At 40.1% G+C, this 20,234-nt stretch overlaps 1 protein-coding gene across 7 annotated transcripts in view; it reads right to left on the reverse strand.

Annotated features, from left to right (window-relative positions):
• Positions 1-19,947, reverse strand: part of Bach1 (BTB domain and CNC homolog 1) — a 42,574-nt gene extending 22,627 nt beyond the window's left edge. The window contains exons 1-2 of one of the 7 annotated variants that reach the window (XM_020184250.2): positions 19,813-19,947; positions 14,477-14,573 (exon numbers count right to left, since the gene is read on the reverse strand). The gene's annotated coding sequence lies outside the window, so the exon portion shown is untranslated. The other 6 variants (XM_020184249.2, XM_074072850.1, XM_020184252.2 and 3 more) reach the window with 6 other exon arrangements.
• Positions 19,948-20,234: the final 287 nt, after the last annotated feature.

Raw genomic sequence — 20,234 nt, forward strand, 5'->3', positions numbered from 1 at the left:
TCACTCCAGAGCTGCTTCTCTATACCCCACCTCCTAGCTCAATACCTCCCTCAAGCTCCAGAAAGAATCATTTGTGGCTCCACATCCCAGTTCAGGCAGCTTTCAGTAACAGATCACCTCATGCGTTCATGGCCAACTTACACAGATTTGCTGCCCTTGGGCAGGATGCCACTCCAAGCCCTATCTGCTGCAGATGAGGGATGCAAGTGAATCAGACAGCAAAACAAATGGCCATCAGGAGTACCCCTCTAAAGGCCAGGTTCCCTTTAAGTGGACTGAGTACAGGGTGCCTCAGGACAGTTGCTGCTCACACCAGAACTCTGGGCTCATTCTTGACATCTCCATCATCCAGGCTTAGATAGACAATTTCATACCAAATCCCACTGAGGCCCACTTCTCTCCATCTGCAATGCCACAATTCTAACCTAAGCCACAATCAGCTTCTGCCTGCACACATGCTGTTTGTAATGACTCACTGGCTCACACAAGAACTAATACTTTGTATCAAATTTAAAAATGAAACTTTCACATGTCAACTTTTATCCTTACCACATGTAAAGCACTCAGATATTTTATACTCTATTAAAAAAAAAAAAAAACCCAGTAGTGATTTAAGAGCCACTAATGTGTGGACTATCACCCCAATGGCTAACAGCTTAGGGTTTGCACCGTCTGGGTCCAACTCTCAGCTCTCACACTAGCTCTATGACGCTGGACAATCTCACTATGCCTTTACCCTGGACTTCTACTCTTCAGCTGCTGAACTCCTTACCTTTTAGGTCTGAGTTTAAATGTTACACCCTTGTCTGGTATGTTCTCTACCATAACCCAAGTATGTAACAGTATCTGGCCCAGTTACAGGTAGTTGCTGCTGAATTAATGACTTGGCCTTTTTAACACAAATCCAAAACCCAAGTCATCTAGACCCTCTAGAAAACAGTCCAGGCAGCTATTCAATATAAACAGGAAAGCAAGCAGAAAGTTCTTGAATGGCTTTTACAGAACCATGAAGGCCAAACTTCATGCAAGACAACTGTCTGAAGAGGAGCAAGGGCAACTATAAGCCAGTTCCTTCCAACATCCATCCATCAGACACCCTCCCAACATTTCTCAGACCTTAAAGTTAAAATACAGCAACCCAGCCTTCCACATCTGCGGCTTGGCACTAATGAAGTTTAGATTCTTTGTTGCACTTGAGTTTTTCTACATTCTTGGATATTTGTACAAGGTTATTGTATTTCAAAATAAAGGTTTACTGACCTCAGCAAATTGCTGATTCATTCGGCAGTGCTGATAAAGGATGACCAGGCATTTTAAAGCTTCCTGCACCTCAATTTGGAAATAATTTCTGCTTCTATTCATGATGCAAAAGTTAAGTTTAATGCAGTTCCCACGTGGTGTTTTTAGTTTCAAAATGATAAATAAAACATAATGATGTGGTTTCATCACATCTTAATAACTTTACAGATAACTTACTTTAAAAAAAAAGAAAGCTTAAAAATCTAAGTGAACATCTACATAGTTCATATACCAGAAATTTAGATAGTAACTTTGTATGACTATAAAGTTCCAGGTCTAAAAAGGAGCCGAAGTTTTATTTACCCCTACTCTCAAAAATATGTTGCATTTTAATTCTCAACGATGAAGGAAACAATAAATCATCTAACACTAAGTACTCATTTAAAACAAGACTACCAGGCAACGTATTTTATCTTCACTGAACAATGACAAATGCCCCTTCTACAAGTGGCTGCCGGTGCAACTCTACGTTCTAGGTGCCAGGAGGACACAAGCTCTACCTTCAAGAACATGACCTAGACATGATCAAAATGAGAATGAAGCCTCAAAATGAGAGCTACAACATGATTACCATAAACAATTTACACAGGAACGCAGACATTTCAAAAGGTATTTATCTGCAGTAAGTCTTCAAACAAAAACTTTCTGGTCAAGTTTCATTTAACCATACTATTCAATTAATGAGAAAAATGAGTTACAAAATACTTATGTTAATTAAGTGTGTCAGTGGCGCATAAGGGCATTTGTTATGGGGTTTTTGAGGTTTGAACGCAGGACTCTATCACTTGAGTCACTCCCCCGACACCTTTTAGCTTTGGTTTGTTTTTAATGTATCTCGTACTTTATACCTGGGTCTTGGACCACTATCTCCTCCCACATGGCTGAAATTACAGGCATGTACCACCGTACCTGGCCCTGTTATTGCCTTTGCCTAAAGAGGCAGTGGTCTGGTCTGCAGCTTGGTCAATCCTCCAGAAGCTGCCTTACCCTCCTTTCTAGTGGCACTGGAATTTCTACCTTTCCAGTAGAAATTCACTGCTCTACCTAGTAACACCTTCACCCCCTTGTCAGTTACTTCTGCTCACTCAACTTAAAAGCAGGGTCATCTACAGCTCAGGCACAACTTTCTTGGTTCTCATCTAAGCTTCAAATTCCCTAAGTCAGTTCCTGTTACGACACATCCAAGATGCACAGAACTTGAGTGCTCCTCTGAAATTAGGTGAACCTTATCTTCAATTTTGCAAGACGGTGAAGAATCAACAGCATCATGTGTGTATGCCTCTAGTACTTTGGTTTTAAAAATTTTTTTTAAAAGGTAAATTTCAGGTGGAAATGCCCATGGACAGTATCTTTTCAAGGCGATTTTCTTTTTATTACTCCAGATTTTGAAAGAACCTTAATGTCAAAAACTCTGTGGGAGTTTAAGTCAGGACAGTAATTTAAGACAGCATTTTTCCTAAGCATTTTCCCTAAGACTTGGCTCACCTGTCAGAACAACAAAAAAATCAGAAGGAAGAATTAACTCAGTGATAAAGATTTGCTATTTTCTCTCACTTTGTAGGCTTAAATACCATGACTTTTTAAACATCCATATCTGATCATCACATTTTCTAAATTTATTTCTCTTAGAAAACAATAATGACTGGGTAAGGTACACTGATGAATTTATTTTTAAAAGGCTGAATGAAATGGAAAAAAAAAATTCCTGAAGTAGGTACTTTGATGTTGCTTATACAACACCAAAAATGACATTTGTTTTTTAGAGACTTTTACAACAGTAGATGGGAAAATGGCCTGGTAACTCAGATTAAAATGATATATAACAATACCACAAAAATCACTATAATTTTTGCAGCTTGTGATTATTGTACCACTATTGAGGTGCCATGCAGGCAAAGCTGGGGTGTTTTCCATTTCTTTTTCACATATTAAGAACTACATAGCTAAGCCATGGGCCTTTTGCTCTATTTACTGGATATAATTCCATATTTGAAAGTTTAAAGGTTAAGCTGAGAGGGGAGGAGTTTGAGCTGTTATAGAAGTCTGAAGAAGTTCTTTACAGACTCACCTTCTCAGACATCCAAAACAAAAGGCTTTTTACATCCTAAATCAACAAATTCAATTTTGATACTTCTGGGCCATAAGTTTAAAAAAGCTTGGAAGAGAATTCAGGAACAAAGAAGAGAAAAAACATAGGAAGTCTAAGCTCCAGAACCAAAACAGACTAAAGGACTCCACTGCTACACCTTCTTACTACAAAAAATTCAATAAACAATGAAATCTTTTATTTGCTTAACACACTTGGCAACTACTTAGCTCTTAAAAGAACTGTTAAATCTCTATTATGAAAATAGGAACTTGCAACTACATCTGGTCCATACCAATAAAGCTTATTTACTGCATACATATTTTCCATCGTGCATTTCAGTAACTTTTTATCAACACTGGGGTATGATTTACAGAGAACTGCATGGGTTTAAAAGTACACAATTCAAGAAGTTTTGACAGTTGTACATGCACAGGAAACCACCACCACCATCACAATCAAGGTGTAAGTTTCCATCATTTACCAAATCCCACATGTCCCTTTAAGGTCTCTTCTTCCCCTGTGCCCCTGGCTCCAGGTAACCAATGATTCTCTTATGTGACTAATGTGCATTTTCTTTTATTTTTATATAAATGAAATCACACTATGTACTCATTTCTGGTTTCTTTCACTCAGCTGAATGATTTCAATATTTATTCATGTTGTACATATCGGACATTTCTTCCTTTTATTTCTGAGTAACATTTCATTACAGTTATGTTACTACTTATTTGTCTCCTTAACGATGATGAACTTGTAATAAAGATGAACAACTGCGCTGTTCTCAGTTTAGAGTTATTATAATACAGCTTCAGTGAGCATCTTCATGGACATATATTTCATTTTCCTTGGGTAAATGTAAGAAGTGCAAGAGCTGAGGGATACAGTAAGTGTACTGCAGATTTTTAGAAATTGACGAATAGTTTTCAAGAGTGACTGTATCAGTTGATATTGCCACAGCAGTGCATGACAGTGGTAGCTGCTGTGCATGGTTGTTAACCCTTAGCTTTGTCATCTTTTTACTCTTAGCTATCCTAATAAAGTACACTGGTATTTCACTGTGGATTTAACTTGCACTTCCTGATTACTAAGGATATTGAGTATCTTTATATCTGCTTATTTGCCATTTTTATATCTTCTTTTGTGAAATGCCTGTTTAATTCCTCTAGGCTTTTTTTTTTTTTATTCTTGTTGAGTGTAGAAGAGCTAGCAGAATGCTGACTAGGTTGCAATTAAACTGTGCATCACTTTCGGGAGAGCCAACAGCACATGAAGATTGCATCCTTTCCCGTTCATGTAGGTCTTCTTTAATTTCTCTCAGCATTATTTTGATGTTTTAGAGTAAAGATCTGAGTATCTCTTGTTAAATTTATTCCTAAGTATTTTGTTTTTTGTAGTACTGTAAATAGACTTGAGTTTTTAAACTTCATTTTCTAGCTTTTTGCTATTTAATATAAACACAGAATTGTATTTTTCAAATATTAACTATGAATTCTGCAACTTTATTTCACTCACTAGTTCTAACAGTTGCTTTGTAAATTCCTTAAGATTTTCTATGCATACAGTCATGTGGTTTTACTTCTTTGCCATCCTTATGCCTCACTTCACCTTCTTCCCTCACTGTGAGGACTGTATAGTGAAGTGGTAAAAGTGGGGTCCCTGCCTCACTCTCTTGGAAGTGGTTGGTCGTTCACCAACTATAGGTTTTGTGTGTGTGTGTGTGTGTGTGTGTGTGTGTGTGTTTAATAATATTATGCATTGTCAGATTTTTTTTATTTTTTATTTTTTTAATTTTTTATTATTCATATGTGCATACAATGCTTGGGTCATTTCTCCCCCCTTCCCCTACCCCATCCCTTACCATCCACTCCACCCCCTCCCTCTCCCCCCACCCCCTCGATACCCGGAAAAAACTATTTTGTCCTTATCTCTAATTTTGTTGAAGAGAGAATATAAGCAATAATAGGAAGGAACAAGGGTTTTTGCTAGTTGAAATAAGGATAGCTATACAGGGAGTTGACTCACATTGATTTCCTGTGCGTGTGTGTTACCTTCTAGGTTAATTCTTTTTGATCTAACCTTTTCTCTAGTTCCTGGTCCCCTTCTCCTATTGGCCTCAGTTGCTTTTAAGGTATCTGCTTTAGTTTCTCTGCATTAAAGGCAACAAATGCTAGCTAATTTTCTAGGTGTCTTACCTATCCTCACCCCTCCCTTGTGTGCTCTCGCTTTTATCATGTGCTCAAAGTCCAATCCCCTTGTTGTGTTTGCCCTTGATCTAATGTTCGCATATGAGGGAGAACATATGATTTTTGGTCTTTTGGGCCAGGCTAACCTCACTCAGAATGATGTTCTCCAATTCCATCCATTTACCAGAGAATGATAACATTTCGTTCTTCTTCATGGCTGCATAAAATTCCATTGTGTATAGATACCACATTTTCTTAATCCATTCGTCAGTGGTGGGGCATCTTGGCTGTTTCCATAACTTGGCTATTGTGAATAGTGCTGCAATAAACATGGGTGTGCAGGTGCCTCTGGAGTAACCTGTGTTACAGTCTTTTGGGTATATCCCCAAGAGTGGTATTGCTGGATCAAATGGTAGATCAATGTTTGGCTTTTTAAGTAGCCTCCAAATTTTTTTCCAGAGTGGTTGTACTAGTTTACATTCCCACCAGCAGTGTAAGAGAGTTCCTTTTTCCCCGAATCCTCACCAACACCTGTTGTTGGTGGTGTTGCTAATGATGGCTATTCTAACAGGGGTGAGATGGAATCTTAGCGTGGTTTTTATTTGCATTTCCTTTATTGCTAGAGATGGTGAGCATTTTTTCATGTGTTTTTTGGTCATTTGAATTTCTTCTTTTGAGAAAGTTCTGTTTAGTTCACTTGCCCATTTCTTTATTGGTTCATTAGTTTTGGGAGAATTTAGTTTTTTAAGTTCCCTATATATTCTGGTTATCAGTCCTTTGTCTGATGTGTAGCTGGCAAATATTTTCTTCCACTCTGTGGGTGTTCTCTTCAGTTTAGAGACCATTTCTTTTGTTGAGCAGAAGCTTTTTAATTTTATGAAGTCCCATTTATCTATGTTATCTCTTAGTTGCTGTGCTGCTGGGGTTCCATTGAGAAAGTTCTTACCTATACCTTCTAATTCCAGAGTATTTCCTACTCTTTCCTGTATCAACTTTAGAGTTTGTGGTCTGATATTAAGATCCTTGATCCATTTTGAGTTAATCTTGGTATAGGGTGTTATACATGGATCTAGTTTCAGTTTTTTGCAGAATGCTAACCAGTTTTCCCAGCAGTTTTTGTTGAAGAGACTGTCTTTTCTCCATTGTATATTTTTAGCACCTTTGTCAAAGACAAGTTGGTTATAGTTGTGTGGCTTCATATCTGGGTCCTCTATTCTGTTCCACTGGTCTTCGTGTCTGTTTTTGTGCCAGTACCATGCTGTTTTTATTGTTATTGCTTTGTAATATAGTTTGAAGTCAGGTATTGTGATACCTCCAGCCTTGTTCTTTTGACTGAGTATTGCCTTGGCTATTCGTGGCCTCTTGTGTTAGAAAGTGGAGAGATCTTCCATGCTCATGGATTGGTATAATCAACATAGTAAAAATGTCTATATTCCCAAAAATAATCTACATGTTTAATGCAATTTGCAACTATAGGTTTTCGAAGATGGACAACTAACGGGCAGAGAGGCAGGTTTAGCAGTCACTATCCCTTCCAGTAACCTAAAGCTCTCACAAGAAACTAAGAAGACTGAGGAAGGGGAGACTGAAAATCCCTAAAAAGTCCCCAAGAGAGTGACCTTCCCAAAGTCTGTCAGCCTGCTCCAAGGCATTCCTACATCACTAAGACCCCACAATCAGGGGCTGAAGATGAGAGTCCCAGAGGTGTTAACAGGGAAGACAGGTAAGGACTTAGAGACTATCAGAACCTCACATTCATAACAGCTGCTCTAGGGACAGTGGCACTTTATCACTAGGTGACTCCCCTGCCAGCTGAGCAACTTATCTCTCTTTGACTTACTTATCTTTCTCCCTCACCCCCCACCTTTCTTTCCCTCCATCCTTTCCTCCCTTCCTTCCTTTCTTCAATTCTTTATCTTTTTTTTTTCTGGCAAACTAGGATAATTTTTCTCACAAGCATCAAATGAAATACTATACATAACATTCTTAGGAAGCACCTAGCACATGACTACACAATTATCATTAAGCCCTTATTTGAATCTAATGCTAGAAATGTTTAATGGATGGCGCAGGTGCCACTGAAACTTCAGGGAAAGACGTGCTTAACACACTACTCAGCTTGTGCCCAGTCCTGATACAGGTATAAACACTGCTAACTAGTTTTCAGACAAAACTAATGGAAGACTAAATTACAGTTACAGAATGGAATGTAAACACTATCAACACTGACAAAATAAAAACAAACTGACAGGTTGAGAAATAGAATCAGAAAGAAAATCAATGTCTCTACTTATAATATGTGGTGTCAAAAGACACTGCCTTGTAATAGTAAAAAATATGTATACAATAAAAACTTTAAGTTGGAGAGGTGATCAAGAGCAGAGAAAAAATATTAATATGATTATAAATTCCGGTGAAGGGACAGTAAAAGTAAATAAAATCGCCATCCCTGGAAGCAGGAACTCAACATGAGAAGCCTTGGGTTGATAAATAAACTGAGGCATAAACATCTTAGAGAGATGGTGGTAAACACAAAAAAATAAATAAATAAATATCAGACAGGAATAAACACTGCATATATCTCTGAAGCAGAATTAAGAGTCTGATGGAGTACAGAAGTGGTTGCTCTCTATACCTTTAAAATCAAGAATATACTGTATTAATCTGACTAAAAACACAAACTTAAAAGATGTTTAAATTGTAAACAGAAAAGTAGTAAACTTAGTCAAATCTAAATTGTTGGTAACTTGGTAGTGAAAATTAATGCAACTTTTTAAATATTCTGCAAATGTAAAAGGAATTTGAAAAGAAAAAGTCAATCTTGAACTGAAATCTTAGATTTTGAAAAAACTAGGAGAAAGGCAGAAGTAAGTTTCTTCTTGTTTGATGTAATGTTCAACATATTGCTTAACACGTAATATTGACAGAGATATCAATTCAAATCAGTTAAAATTTAAGGGTATCCTCTAGAGAAATGAGCTGAACTTCCAAACCACTAGAGAGACTATTTTTCAAAATCTGATGAACTCTACTGAACATCAACCAAGAAAACCACTCACATAATAAAATTTGCTTTTGCTTTTAGTGGAACAGATAAATTAAATCAAGACCTGATTCTTTCAGAAAAACCAATGAAATTGACAAGCTTCTGCAAAGTCTCAATGAGAGAGAGAAAGAAAATGAGAATAAAGATAAAGAATCTCCATCAAAAACACACCATAATGGTTCTTCTCCCAAAATTTCTTGACCCCCACCCCATCCCTCTTTACCTACAATTCTCTGCTCCTCTTTATAGAAATCCCCAAAAGAACAATTTATACTTATACCCTTGCCACTTACTTCTCTATTTCCTGTAAGTATATTAAAATCAGGCCCCTCCCCCTCTAATCCATGGAAACCACTTCACCAAATGGCAAGTTTTCTATCCTCTTCTCACATAGCCTCTCAGAAATATTCAACAACCTGCTTGCTCATTTCCTTCCTGAAACCTTTTCTTCATTTGGCTTCCAGGATATCACAATTCTCTGATTTCCCACCTACCTCACTGGCAACCACTTATCCATTTTCTTTGGTGGATCCTCCTCCTCTTCCAAACCTTCACACATGCTGGAGAGCCCAGGGCTAAGTCCTCAGGTATTGCCTCTTCTCAGTCTGCACATGCGCCCTACATGAACTCATATGGAGCCACCAAGGAGACAAGCTAGACACACGTTTATATTTGGCTTAATCCTGACCTCTCAAGCTTCATACTCACATGCTCAAGTTACTACATGTATGTCTAACAGGCATCTCAAATTTAACATGTCCAGAAATACTGTTTGTCAAAACACACACACACAATAGGACATATGTCAAAATATTAACAATGATTACATCTAGGTAATTATCTTTGTTTTTATTCTAATCCAAATTCTCAACCACTAAGCACCTATTACTTTATAAATGTTAGAATAAATAACTATGAACACACCAAAAACATGTGCCTTGGTTAAAAATGCAGTTCATGGGCTGGAGATGTTGTTCAAGTGACAGAGGGCTTGCCTAGCAAGCCAAACTTCAGTACCACCAAAAACAAGTAAGTAAATATGCAGTTCACACATTCATTTCAATTGTCTTGAAGTTTCCAGAAACATCAACTACTTTTTCCTCCTTTGCAATGCATATTTCCTCCAGGCACCAACAAGTATTGGTTTGACACTATGTGGAAATCGATATACAAAAAGCACAGCAGCTTCCATCATATTAAGTTTTATAAGAACCTGAAATTTAAAAAATGGCAGGAAGCTGCCACAAGAAAATTAGGGGCAAAGACTCACGAAGTCAGGTACAGCCTGTGAAGGGCAAGCACACATCTGTGAAAGGGAGCGCAGCTTCACTGGCAACACCTGCCCTATTTGTCTCAGAAAGCCCTCTGACAAAATGTGGAGTGCTAAACAGACAGAACTACGAAGGACAAAAGGAAACTCCGGACTAAAATTAAGGCTCGGCTGACATCACATCACCACTGTGGAATCTTCCGGTAGGGCTCTGGGCTTCAGGTTCCCACCAGGACCACAGCAACGCTTTAACAATTTAATGGTTTTAGTGCATTTAATAGCACTCTCCTTGGCACAAGACCACTAACATTTCATCATTATTACTGCCATTACTATGCATGTGACTAAAAGAAAGCTGCTTATTTTAAAAAGTTCAACAAACCCAAGAATTAATTCAGAAAGCTAGGAAGGAGCTCAACAAGGTGAAAAGAAAATATTAAAATTGTACGAGTCTGCCTAAGATAATTGCTAATCTCACAGTTCAAGAAGTGTTAATTAAAAGAGCACATTCATCTAGTATGACCTGCTCCTGTTACAGATAAGAAACTGAAGCCTTGAGAGAGGCAGTAATTTAAAGGTTGAAGAGGTCCAAATACTACATTTTAATTTATGTTCATGACTTAAGTGGTGTGTGGAGGAGGGGGAGGTAAAAATGAAGAGGGATGAAGAGAGTCTAAAGAAATGCCTGAAGTAGCATTTATGGAATAGCAAATTTTCCCTTTTCACTCAATAGATGGTGAACTAACTTCTAATTAACACTTGTTAGATCACATAGCAAATCTCATAAAGAATGAATATTCTACTAAAAGTAACTTTTAATAAAGAATATTAAGTGTCTGTGTCTTACACTCAAAATTAAAGATTCTTGTGTTATTGTGTTTCTAAATTGTAAAGATTATGACCGTGATCAAATTTTTTATTTCCAACTACCTAGAGGAGATGAAAGCCTAAAACTAGTTCAAGGTCAGAATGACCCTCTGCAGGTCCAAAAGCTAACACATATAGTATGTAAAGTAAGGAAGAAAGTAAGAAAAAAAAGACAAAACAAAGCACACTTAAATGCCCAGTCATTCCTCATATACAAACTCAGAATAAACTTGAGTCAAAAAAGGGAGGATTAAGAGTATAAAGAATTTTAAGTAACAATTTTAATTAAATAAAGCAGCAGTTACAGCAGAGCAATTAGTACATCACATGAATAGCCGTTGTGAAACTTTTTAATTCAAGTAGAGGAACCAAATTGAAATGCTTTATTTAAAATAACCTATCCCACTAATTCCTCAGTCACCATGTGTGACAGGGTCTCAACAGCTAAGAATAAAAATTTCAAGCCCACTTTTATGATTTATGTTAACTTGGGAGTCAAAATAATCTTCTCTAAAAATGGAGATTTCTAATCCATTGATTTTCCCACAGAGACCTCAATAACTTCTCATTCTATGATAATCACAATACTTAGTCAGATAAGTAATCACTTATGGCCTATAAATAAAGGGGAACTAGATCTCGGTTCAAATAATATTTGAGGAACAACTGAGTAGGTAAACAAACACTACTGAAAAGTTCAGGCCATATCAGACTTTCTAAGTTCTATCCAAAAAAGTTAATACCATTTCAGAAGCCTACTCTGGCTATTCCTCAGTCTCTTAGTTACCCTAAAATAGAATCAACTATCAGCAATTAATTTCTATTCTATGAATTTACATTCAAGCACTGATGGGTGAGTTTCCCTGTCACATAGCACACAAAACACCAAAATCTGCAATGGTGCAGAAAGAACAGAATAAAACATAAAAATACTCTCCCAGTAACCATGGTTAATAATAATTTGTATTTCAAAATTGCCAAGAGTAAATTTAGCCATTCTTACTGCAAAAAGGAAAAAAACTGATAAGTAGGTAAGGTAATGGGTATGTTAATTAGCTTGATTTATTCTTTTTACAATCTACACATAGATCAAAGCATCATATAGTACACAAATATATACAACTATTTGTCAAATATATTTTGGAGTACTTTGAAAAGTCTTGCTACAAGAACACTGCTTAAGGTGGCATTATTCTTGAAATCTGCAAAGAATGGTATTGAACAAGTGACCATAGGACAACTTTTCCTTTCAGGAGGGGAATGAGTGCAGAGAGAGGAAGCAATATTCATCTTTACATCTCTGATTCAAGAATTTGGTTCCTGAAGCGTCCTGGCCCAACCAGCCAATAAATCAAACATTGTGTCTGAGCCAGGCTGACCTGACCTCAGCGAGCCACATACACCACAGGTAGGGGTGGTCTTCAGATTAAGAGAGAGAGCAGACCTCTCAGTACAGACACAATCAGAAGCTACAAGATTTAAATCAAAGTTCCCCTTTCCAGAAGTGTTAAGAGAATGACAGAAGATAACTTCAGAACTATTTGGATAAGTGAAAGAAATGAAGCCCTCATTCTATATATAATTTTTGGCATGTGACTCTGGGGAAACAGAAATCAGGCCCAATCCAAGATGAATTGTAATCCATTTAAGCCACTCTGAGAGGCCCTATTTCCCTCTCAGATCTGGGCAGGGGTTTGTGTAAATGTGAGGGGCAGGGTAGCTTCTACGATCAGGCCTTTAGGAAAAGTTTTACACACTGTTAAAGAGACATGGGGGGATCCCTCTCCTTCCAGGAAACTTGGTCATTTTTACTTGAGACATGTTAACTTGTGGCTGCCATCTTGCAACCCACAGAGGAACGAGCCAAAAACAAAACAAGGATCTTGCCTGCATCTTCAACCTTTTCCACTGATCAGAATTTTAAATATGCATGCTCGCGCACACACACACACACACACACACACACACACAGAGACAGAGAGAGAAAGAGACACAGAGAAAATCTTTCCGACCCAATCTCCCCCTACTAAAATCTGCTCCTTCGACTCTATTCTTCACAACTAAGCTTCTCACAGGAGTTGCCAATACAAACTGAACCTCTACTAAGATATATATTCATCTAAACAATCCTAATGATTTACCAATTTCCCAAAACCGAGGCTTCTCATAGCCCGCAGTTCACAGCACACGCTGCAGGTTGTTACAGAAGTCAGCACGTGGTATAGCGATGGTCTGCCTATCTATTCAATCGTAACTTCTGAAAAGTTCTACACTGCCAATATCTAAAAAAAATGCTGGTATATAGAAAAATAAAGGACACAAACCAATTAGGGTTATAGTATATACATGGAAATATCATAAGGAAACTCTCTGCATAGCTATCTTAAACAAAAACATCAATTTTTTCTTTTTTTTTTTTTTTTTAACAAAATCAGAGAACAGGAGGGTGGAACAGGTCCTGTCTGGTGGAGTTGGAACCAGTGGGTGGGGGGAGGATGTGGGGAAATGGTGAAGGAGGATGAATATAATGCAAACACTGTGTATGTATGTAAACAGAATAATGGCACCTGTTGAACTACTCCAGGAGTGGGGTGACCAGGGGATAAAGGAAAATGGTGGAGGGGGTGAATTCGAGTATGTTATATTTGATATATTGTAAGAACTTTTGTGGATTCCACAATGTACCCTCGCTCAGCACAACAATAAAAAGAATAAAAAGGAAAAGAAAAATTCCTGGAGACTTTCAGTGAATATGAAAAAGTAAATGAATAGCTATCCTCTGATCACATTAAAAATCTGTACTCTTAACAAATACAGTTTGGAACAAATAAGACTGCATAATAAAATTTAATGAATAATGTAAAAAAAAAATCCTGGTATATAGGAAAAAATATTTATTTCGTAAGTTAAATATGGAGTCAGGTGCAGTGGCTCACACCTGTAATTACAGCTATTCCAGAGAGGCAGAGATTGGGCGAATGGCAGTTTGATACCAGTCTGAGCAAAAAGACAGCATGACCCTGCCCTGTCTCAACAACAAGCTGGGCATGGCATAACATGCCTGTAATCCCAACTACAAGGGAAGCATAAGTTAGGAGGTTCACAGTCTGAGGCTGGCCCTAAACAAAAACTCAAGACCCTATCCAAAAAGTAAAGCAAAAAATGGCTAAAGGTGTAGCTGAAGAGATAGACTGCTTGCCTAACGAATGCCAAGCCCTAACTTTAAACCCCAGCACAGCCAAAAAAAACCAAAAACAAGCAATAGTTTGTATTCCTTTTGTAAATTTAATCTATGATTCCTAGCTAGGAATCAATGAGTTACACTGAAAACACTCCACAGAGAACCAAAATAAATCAGGAGACATTGGGTACTTTGGAAATGGAGACACCTGGGGCAAGAGCTGGGAACAATTTTTCATTTTTAGCAGTAATATTTAAATATAAAATACACACTAATGAAATTACTGATCTTACCAGAAACGACTTACTCTGAAATGACAAGCTAATAAATGCTACGCATTTTATAATCAACTCTCTGAAAGATGAGTAACTCTGCACTAAAATGACATCCAAACTAGGCATTAAGTATAAAAATACCAATATGTAAAAAAACAAATCCAACTTTGAACTGGAGGTGTGGCTGTAATGATAGAGTGCCTGCTTTGCAAGCACAAAGCCCTGAATTCAAACCCCAGTCTCATCAAGAAAAAAATAAAAAATACCCAGCACGCAGGGAGTCAGGTGGGTGGGTCTCCCCATCTCTTCAACTGGACCCTGAAGACTTCACGCCTGAGGCCAACAGCACCTCCCCAGGGAGCCCTAGAAACAGACAAGTCAATAAAAAGAAGAGGTTAACAGGAAAAAGGTGGAGGAGGGCAGGGGGCATTTCCCTTGCTCTGCTGTTTAATCGACAGTCTAGAAGGTGGCCGACTACTAGATAAAGTCTGGGCCACAAAGGAATTGGAAAAAAAATGGTCCTACTACAAAAACCACTTTTTAACATAATCAGTTTAAAGAGGGATGAGGAAGTAGAATGCAAGTGTCTGCTAGGTCTCTGATCCAATCTAAGAACTGACAAATGGCAAAAAAAAGTGAAAATGACTTTACCAAAGAAAAGATGGGGATAATTATTACAAAAATGCTCTCTGAACAGTGAGTTTCCTGAGGCACTGAGAAAGAGGATTTAAATTCATTTTTAAAAGAATGTAACTTGCACACAGCTTCAGCTGCATTAAGGTAACATTTTCTAAATTGTGACAAAACTGAGAAAGGAACCTGCCACCAGCAACCTCACACACCACCATTGACTTGAACCAAAACCCTAGCAACCACCAGTGCTGGGTTCCTTAGGTTTGCCTTGGGGCACCTTCTATTATCCTATTAATAGTTTCTAAATTCTCCCTGACCCTAAATAAAATTAGGAACCTGCTCTGGAGGAGTGATGACATTGAGGTATTAGATATAAGACAGTAACACCTAAATCATCCAAAGTGTATGTGCTCAATCCATTCCAAGTCAACTATAGGGAAAAGTAAGTCACAAGGCAAGTTTTCTATCTCGGGAGATCAACTAGAAGAATGACTTAAATCCAGCTGCTTCCTCAGTAATCATACAAATGAAAACACAAGTAGAAATCTAAATGACTGAAGAAATCACAACTCAGTATACACTTATAAGAGGTGAGACGTTCTCTCCTTTAGTCTGCTAAAAACTCTCAAGCTTCAAAATCTACAGAATTCAAATAACCCATTATTAGACCACCTAGTGCAACAATCAATAGAGAACTTAGTAAACAAACACAGCCAAAAGCAGTTAGTGTGCCAGAGGGGAGAGAACACAGACCCTCACCAGCAGGAAACTCACACAGCTAGTGGGGAGGATGATCGAGATGTTTGACACAACCTGTCTGAATTATTAATAGGACCACTGCATTCACATCCACATCAAGGAAAATGTCACTACAGGCATGGCATCTAAAGAAAACACAGTACTTAGAAGTTACCAGCAGGTGAATGCACACTCTAGATATTCCCAAAAAACTGGAGAGCCCAGAATAAGAATTAAGAAATGAGTTCCATTCTAGTAATAACAAGCAGGGAATGGACAGGTTACTAAACCTCCTCAACTATAACTTACAGAAGAAACCAGATAGAAAAATGGCAAGTGTTCCTATTTCTTCAAAAGCAAATTTCAGTTAATTGGCACCACTGGAGAACATTCTGCTCTAGAGAACTCTGCTGACCTTTAAGTAAAAAGCTGTGTCCTGGGTTCCTCACCCTCAGAGGCTGGGTGTATGTTTGATATGGTGCTATTAACTTATCATGAGCGCTCACTTGAGTTGTTTTTCCAGTAGCAGTGACCTGCTACATGGCACTCCTCAGTCTCCCTTGTGCTCAACTGCTAAGTTCAGCTCTCAGAAACTCAAACTGAGACTGTGTAACTAAGCACTTCTCTCTTTCTGGCAACAGAAAATAACACCTAACATTTACTGATACTTAATATAAAGTCAGCATTGTTCTAATCACTTAACTCACATTAACACATTTAATCCTCATGACATTCCATGATTCAGACTCTATTATCACCATCCTATTTCTCAGAGAAGGAAAGGCAAGAGTTAGTTACCAGGTAGAATAGCTTGCCCAAGGCTTCAAAGGGGGTGACACAGTCAGAACCTGACCTTCAACAGTCTGGCTCCACATCTTACTTTGAACCACCTTGCTTACTGCTATTCTGTCAGTTGTAGAAGGAACAAACCACAACTTCAGTACTGCTAATGCTATGTGCTGAGTAAGCCAGAAGCCCAGGCTTCATGGCGATGCAAATCAATATTTTAACTGCAATCCTGAAATGTTTAGTCTCTCCAAGGGGCCTGGATTCTGGTTAAACAGCACTCAAATTACCCATACCTTGGACACCAGTATATTGCCATTTTGGGCATTTTTTAAAAAATCAAAACAATCTCATAAATTATCCATTCTACCACATAACAAAGCCCTCTGTTCTGTAGAATCCTCAGGAGATTCAGGTTTTAGTGTTTAAACAATTCTCACATTAACAGAACAGTTTAGGTGGTTCCTAAAACTAAAGTCTCAGAGAGATCAGCACTGTGGAGAGAATTTGTGACTCCTGGACACCTCAGACGGCTTTGCGATTGGTATTCTAAGCATCACCTCACACAGAACGAGTGTAGAGGCACTGGGCATGAGATTTAACTAAATGGTAAATACTAACACCTCCCCGCCTCAGCCCTCCTAGGAGGTTAATTTTCTAATAAGTGTTACTTCTCAAGGGATTTGTTGAATTCAAAATCTTATTAATCCTCATTAAGAGGATATAAGTTTGGTCAAAAGAAAAAAAAGCAAAAACAAAGATTTTTCAAGGAATAACTAATTTTTAAAAGACTTTGTTATATACAAATTTATATATGCAATATATAAATTATCTTCAGTGTTTCTACTGCACTGTCTTACACACCACTATCCAACCAATAGGCTTCTCTCCAAATTCAAGCTAGGATGGTATCAAATGTAACTAGGTATTTTATTTCCATCCCTACCTTCAAAAATGTAATAAACTTATATTCAAGCATCTAATCTTTATAGTATAATATAAAATGTGAAATAAAAATTGAATACTGTATTAAGAATATTCTGAAGTAAGTGTAGCTCTTAAGAAGAAATCAGAAGTTTGCTTTGTTATTCTGTTTTTTAAGCATCCCAGTTGCTTCAAGAGTTATTGGCAGCAGCTACAAAACTTTTTATTCTTTAATAGAAAGAATGAAGGACACATTCCCACATTATATAAATGCATACCCTGTTGTTAACCTCTGTCTTTAAGCTTTGACTTCCTTATTTTACATAAAAGTTTTAGTATTTTCTTCCCATATAAGTCATCTTGTACCCCACCTTAGAGACCTTAGTATCTATAAAAGCCACAACTGCTAATCTCCTCTGGTCCCAAACTCAAACAAAATAATTGGTTTTTCCCATTAAAAAATATTTTAGAGAAACTACCATTAACAAGAAAATCATTCTTTTGGCCAAAGGTGAGAGCACACACACACACCCCTTCCTTTCCTAAACTATGTTTGCATTGAGGGCTGGTATGCGTGTGTATGTGCTCATTTTTTAAGCAAAAAGCAATGGAACAAGGTGTAAACCGCCTTGCACCAGTCAGCTCTTTCTAGACTTGACCCAGTAAGACATGCCATATTTTCTTTACCTGATCTTCCAGAAACTACTCAGGTATGCAAGAAAAACAAAAAGGCCATGAAAAATTAAAGGAAATCCCCTTCTGTGTTCTCATAAAGACATTTTTGTAAAGATTAAGGTCCATTTTTGAAATGTACTGACCACTGAACAACAAACTTGCAAAAAAGGAAACAGTAAGCTAGGCACAGTAAAAGTGATAAATGTTTTTGTAACACCACTGTTGACTGGGTCACTCCTAGCTGCAAATTTCTCCCCCAGGTCTAGCTTTCTCCAGCACATAGTTAATCTCCTGCAGCAGGTCATAAGCGCTGTTTGGCCACTTCCTAAGGGCGTCTTTGCGCGTCACCCACTGATTACCTGTATCCAAACCGACAACCGCAGCTGGGTCCCTTTCAGCTTCTGCAGCAACCCCTCTTGTGTGCTCTTTGGCCTTATATAGTGGAGGCATGTGATGAGAGTATCTGCACCAGCTGTTCCTAATTACCTCTCAGGCTGGGGCGAATGACTCAGCAACCCAACTTTCTTAAAGAGTCATCCTACCTTGTTACCCAACCAACACACTGAACAATGCTAAGCCACCTGATAGACACACAGATTAAACAACAGTCCACCACGCAACACTACAGGAAGGCCACCCTACCCCAAGTTGACTCACCAGGCGCCTTTTTCCCCTGGGCTTCAAGATGTCCAAAGACAGAAGTGACGAATCCAGCCCATCCCAGCCCTTGCACCACTACCCCAAGAGCAGGAAGAACGGGCCCGCGACACCTCTTCCCATTTCTGTGCTTGACCATGCGACGCGCTCAAGGGCTCGGCCACTAAGGCGCCTGGGGGTTCCAGGCTTTATCTTTCTAGACTGCTTTATATACAACCCATCTGGGATGTAAGGAGTTTCCAAATACATGAACAAAGACCTAGTAGTGGCATCCTTCATGAATAACAGTTCCAACACTGATAAATCCCAAAAAGATTAGCATCGTACAAAACAGTCTTTGTTCTTCCAAGAATTCCGTTGTAGCTTGTTTTTCCCCCACACGTTCTCTCACAATTACTACTACGCTCTACCTTGAATCAGCCCGAGTTGAACACAGGAGGCTCACTGCATAAAAGCACAATTCCACTCAATGACATAAAACTGCTGGGAAGAATGAGAAAGCCGGGGCACTCGTGTTAACCCCTACATGCGCGCAAGGCTGGTGCCTCTGTCTTCAACGCCCACTCTCACCATATTGTGCGAGTCTGGATTACAACGTGCGGGCAAAACTCCAACAATGGGAGCCCGGGGGAACCTCAGGTCCCCAAAACCAGTCCTTGCTAAATCCACCTCTGGCCAGGTGGTATTTTGTCCCCGGTCACGAACTCGGTCTTGTCCTGCGTGACTGCACGCGCGACACCCACCCGGGCTGGGAGCAGGGAGGCGGCAGCTCGCGGGACGCCGCGGAGGGGACGGAGGACAATAAGGGGACCGGGCCGCGAGGGCGGTGCTGATGTGTCACAGCCCGGGCGGGCCGGGGGCGGGATCGGGCTGGGGACGGCAGACGCCCGAACCCGCGACCCGCCCCGCCCCGCACCCCCGCCGCCCGGGGGTAAAGTGCAGCGCGGCGGGTAAACAGCACTGGCCGTGCGGGCGGGCACGGCGCCCCAGGTCGCCCCTTCCGGTGGACGCGGCCACATCCAGGAAAGGGGGAGCCGTAGCCGTCTCCCCAACCCCTGCCCAGAAAGCGGCCTCCCGAGGTGCCCTCGCCACCTCCCCGGGACCTGACCTCGGGCCGGCGGCCGCGACCCTGCGAGCTGACCCAACCGGGGAAGGGAGGACGGGCGGGCGGGACGGCAGAGCCACTCACCGGAACCGAAACGCGGCGCGGCCAGACTGACGGCAGCGAGCGAGCTGCGGGCGACGCGGGCAGCGGTCAGGTGACTCACTCCCTCCGCGCGGCCGGCCGCCTGTCCCCTCCCCTCCGCTCCGCTGGGCTCCGCCGCCGTGGCCGCCAGCGCCTCGCGGCGCCGAGGCTCCGCCCCGCGCCCCGCCCGCTCGAGGCCACGCCCCCGATCGTCTGAGGCCACGCCCCCGGCCACGCGAGGCGGGGTACTAGCTCCCGCCACCCGCAGAACTGGCCGCCTGCAGCGGGGACTCCCCAGCTGTGCACACCGTGGGACGCGCCAGCACAGCCTGCCGCTGGAACACACCAGCCACCAAGAACCGCCCCCTCTGTCCCTGTGTTGGGCAGAAAGGAAAAGCTGACTGCTTCCTCACCCCAAGGGCTGC

Source organism: Castor canadensis, chromosome 5, assembly GCF_047511655.1.
Source record: "Castor canadensis chromosome 5, mCasCan1.hap1v2, whole genome shotgun sequence".
Classification (NCBI taxonomy): domain Eukaryota; kingdom Metazoa; phylum Chordata; class Mammalia; order Rodentia; family Castoridae; genus Castor; species Castor canadensis.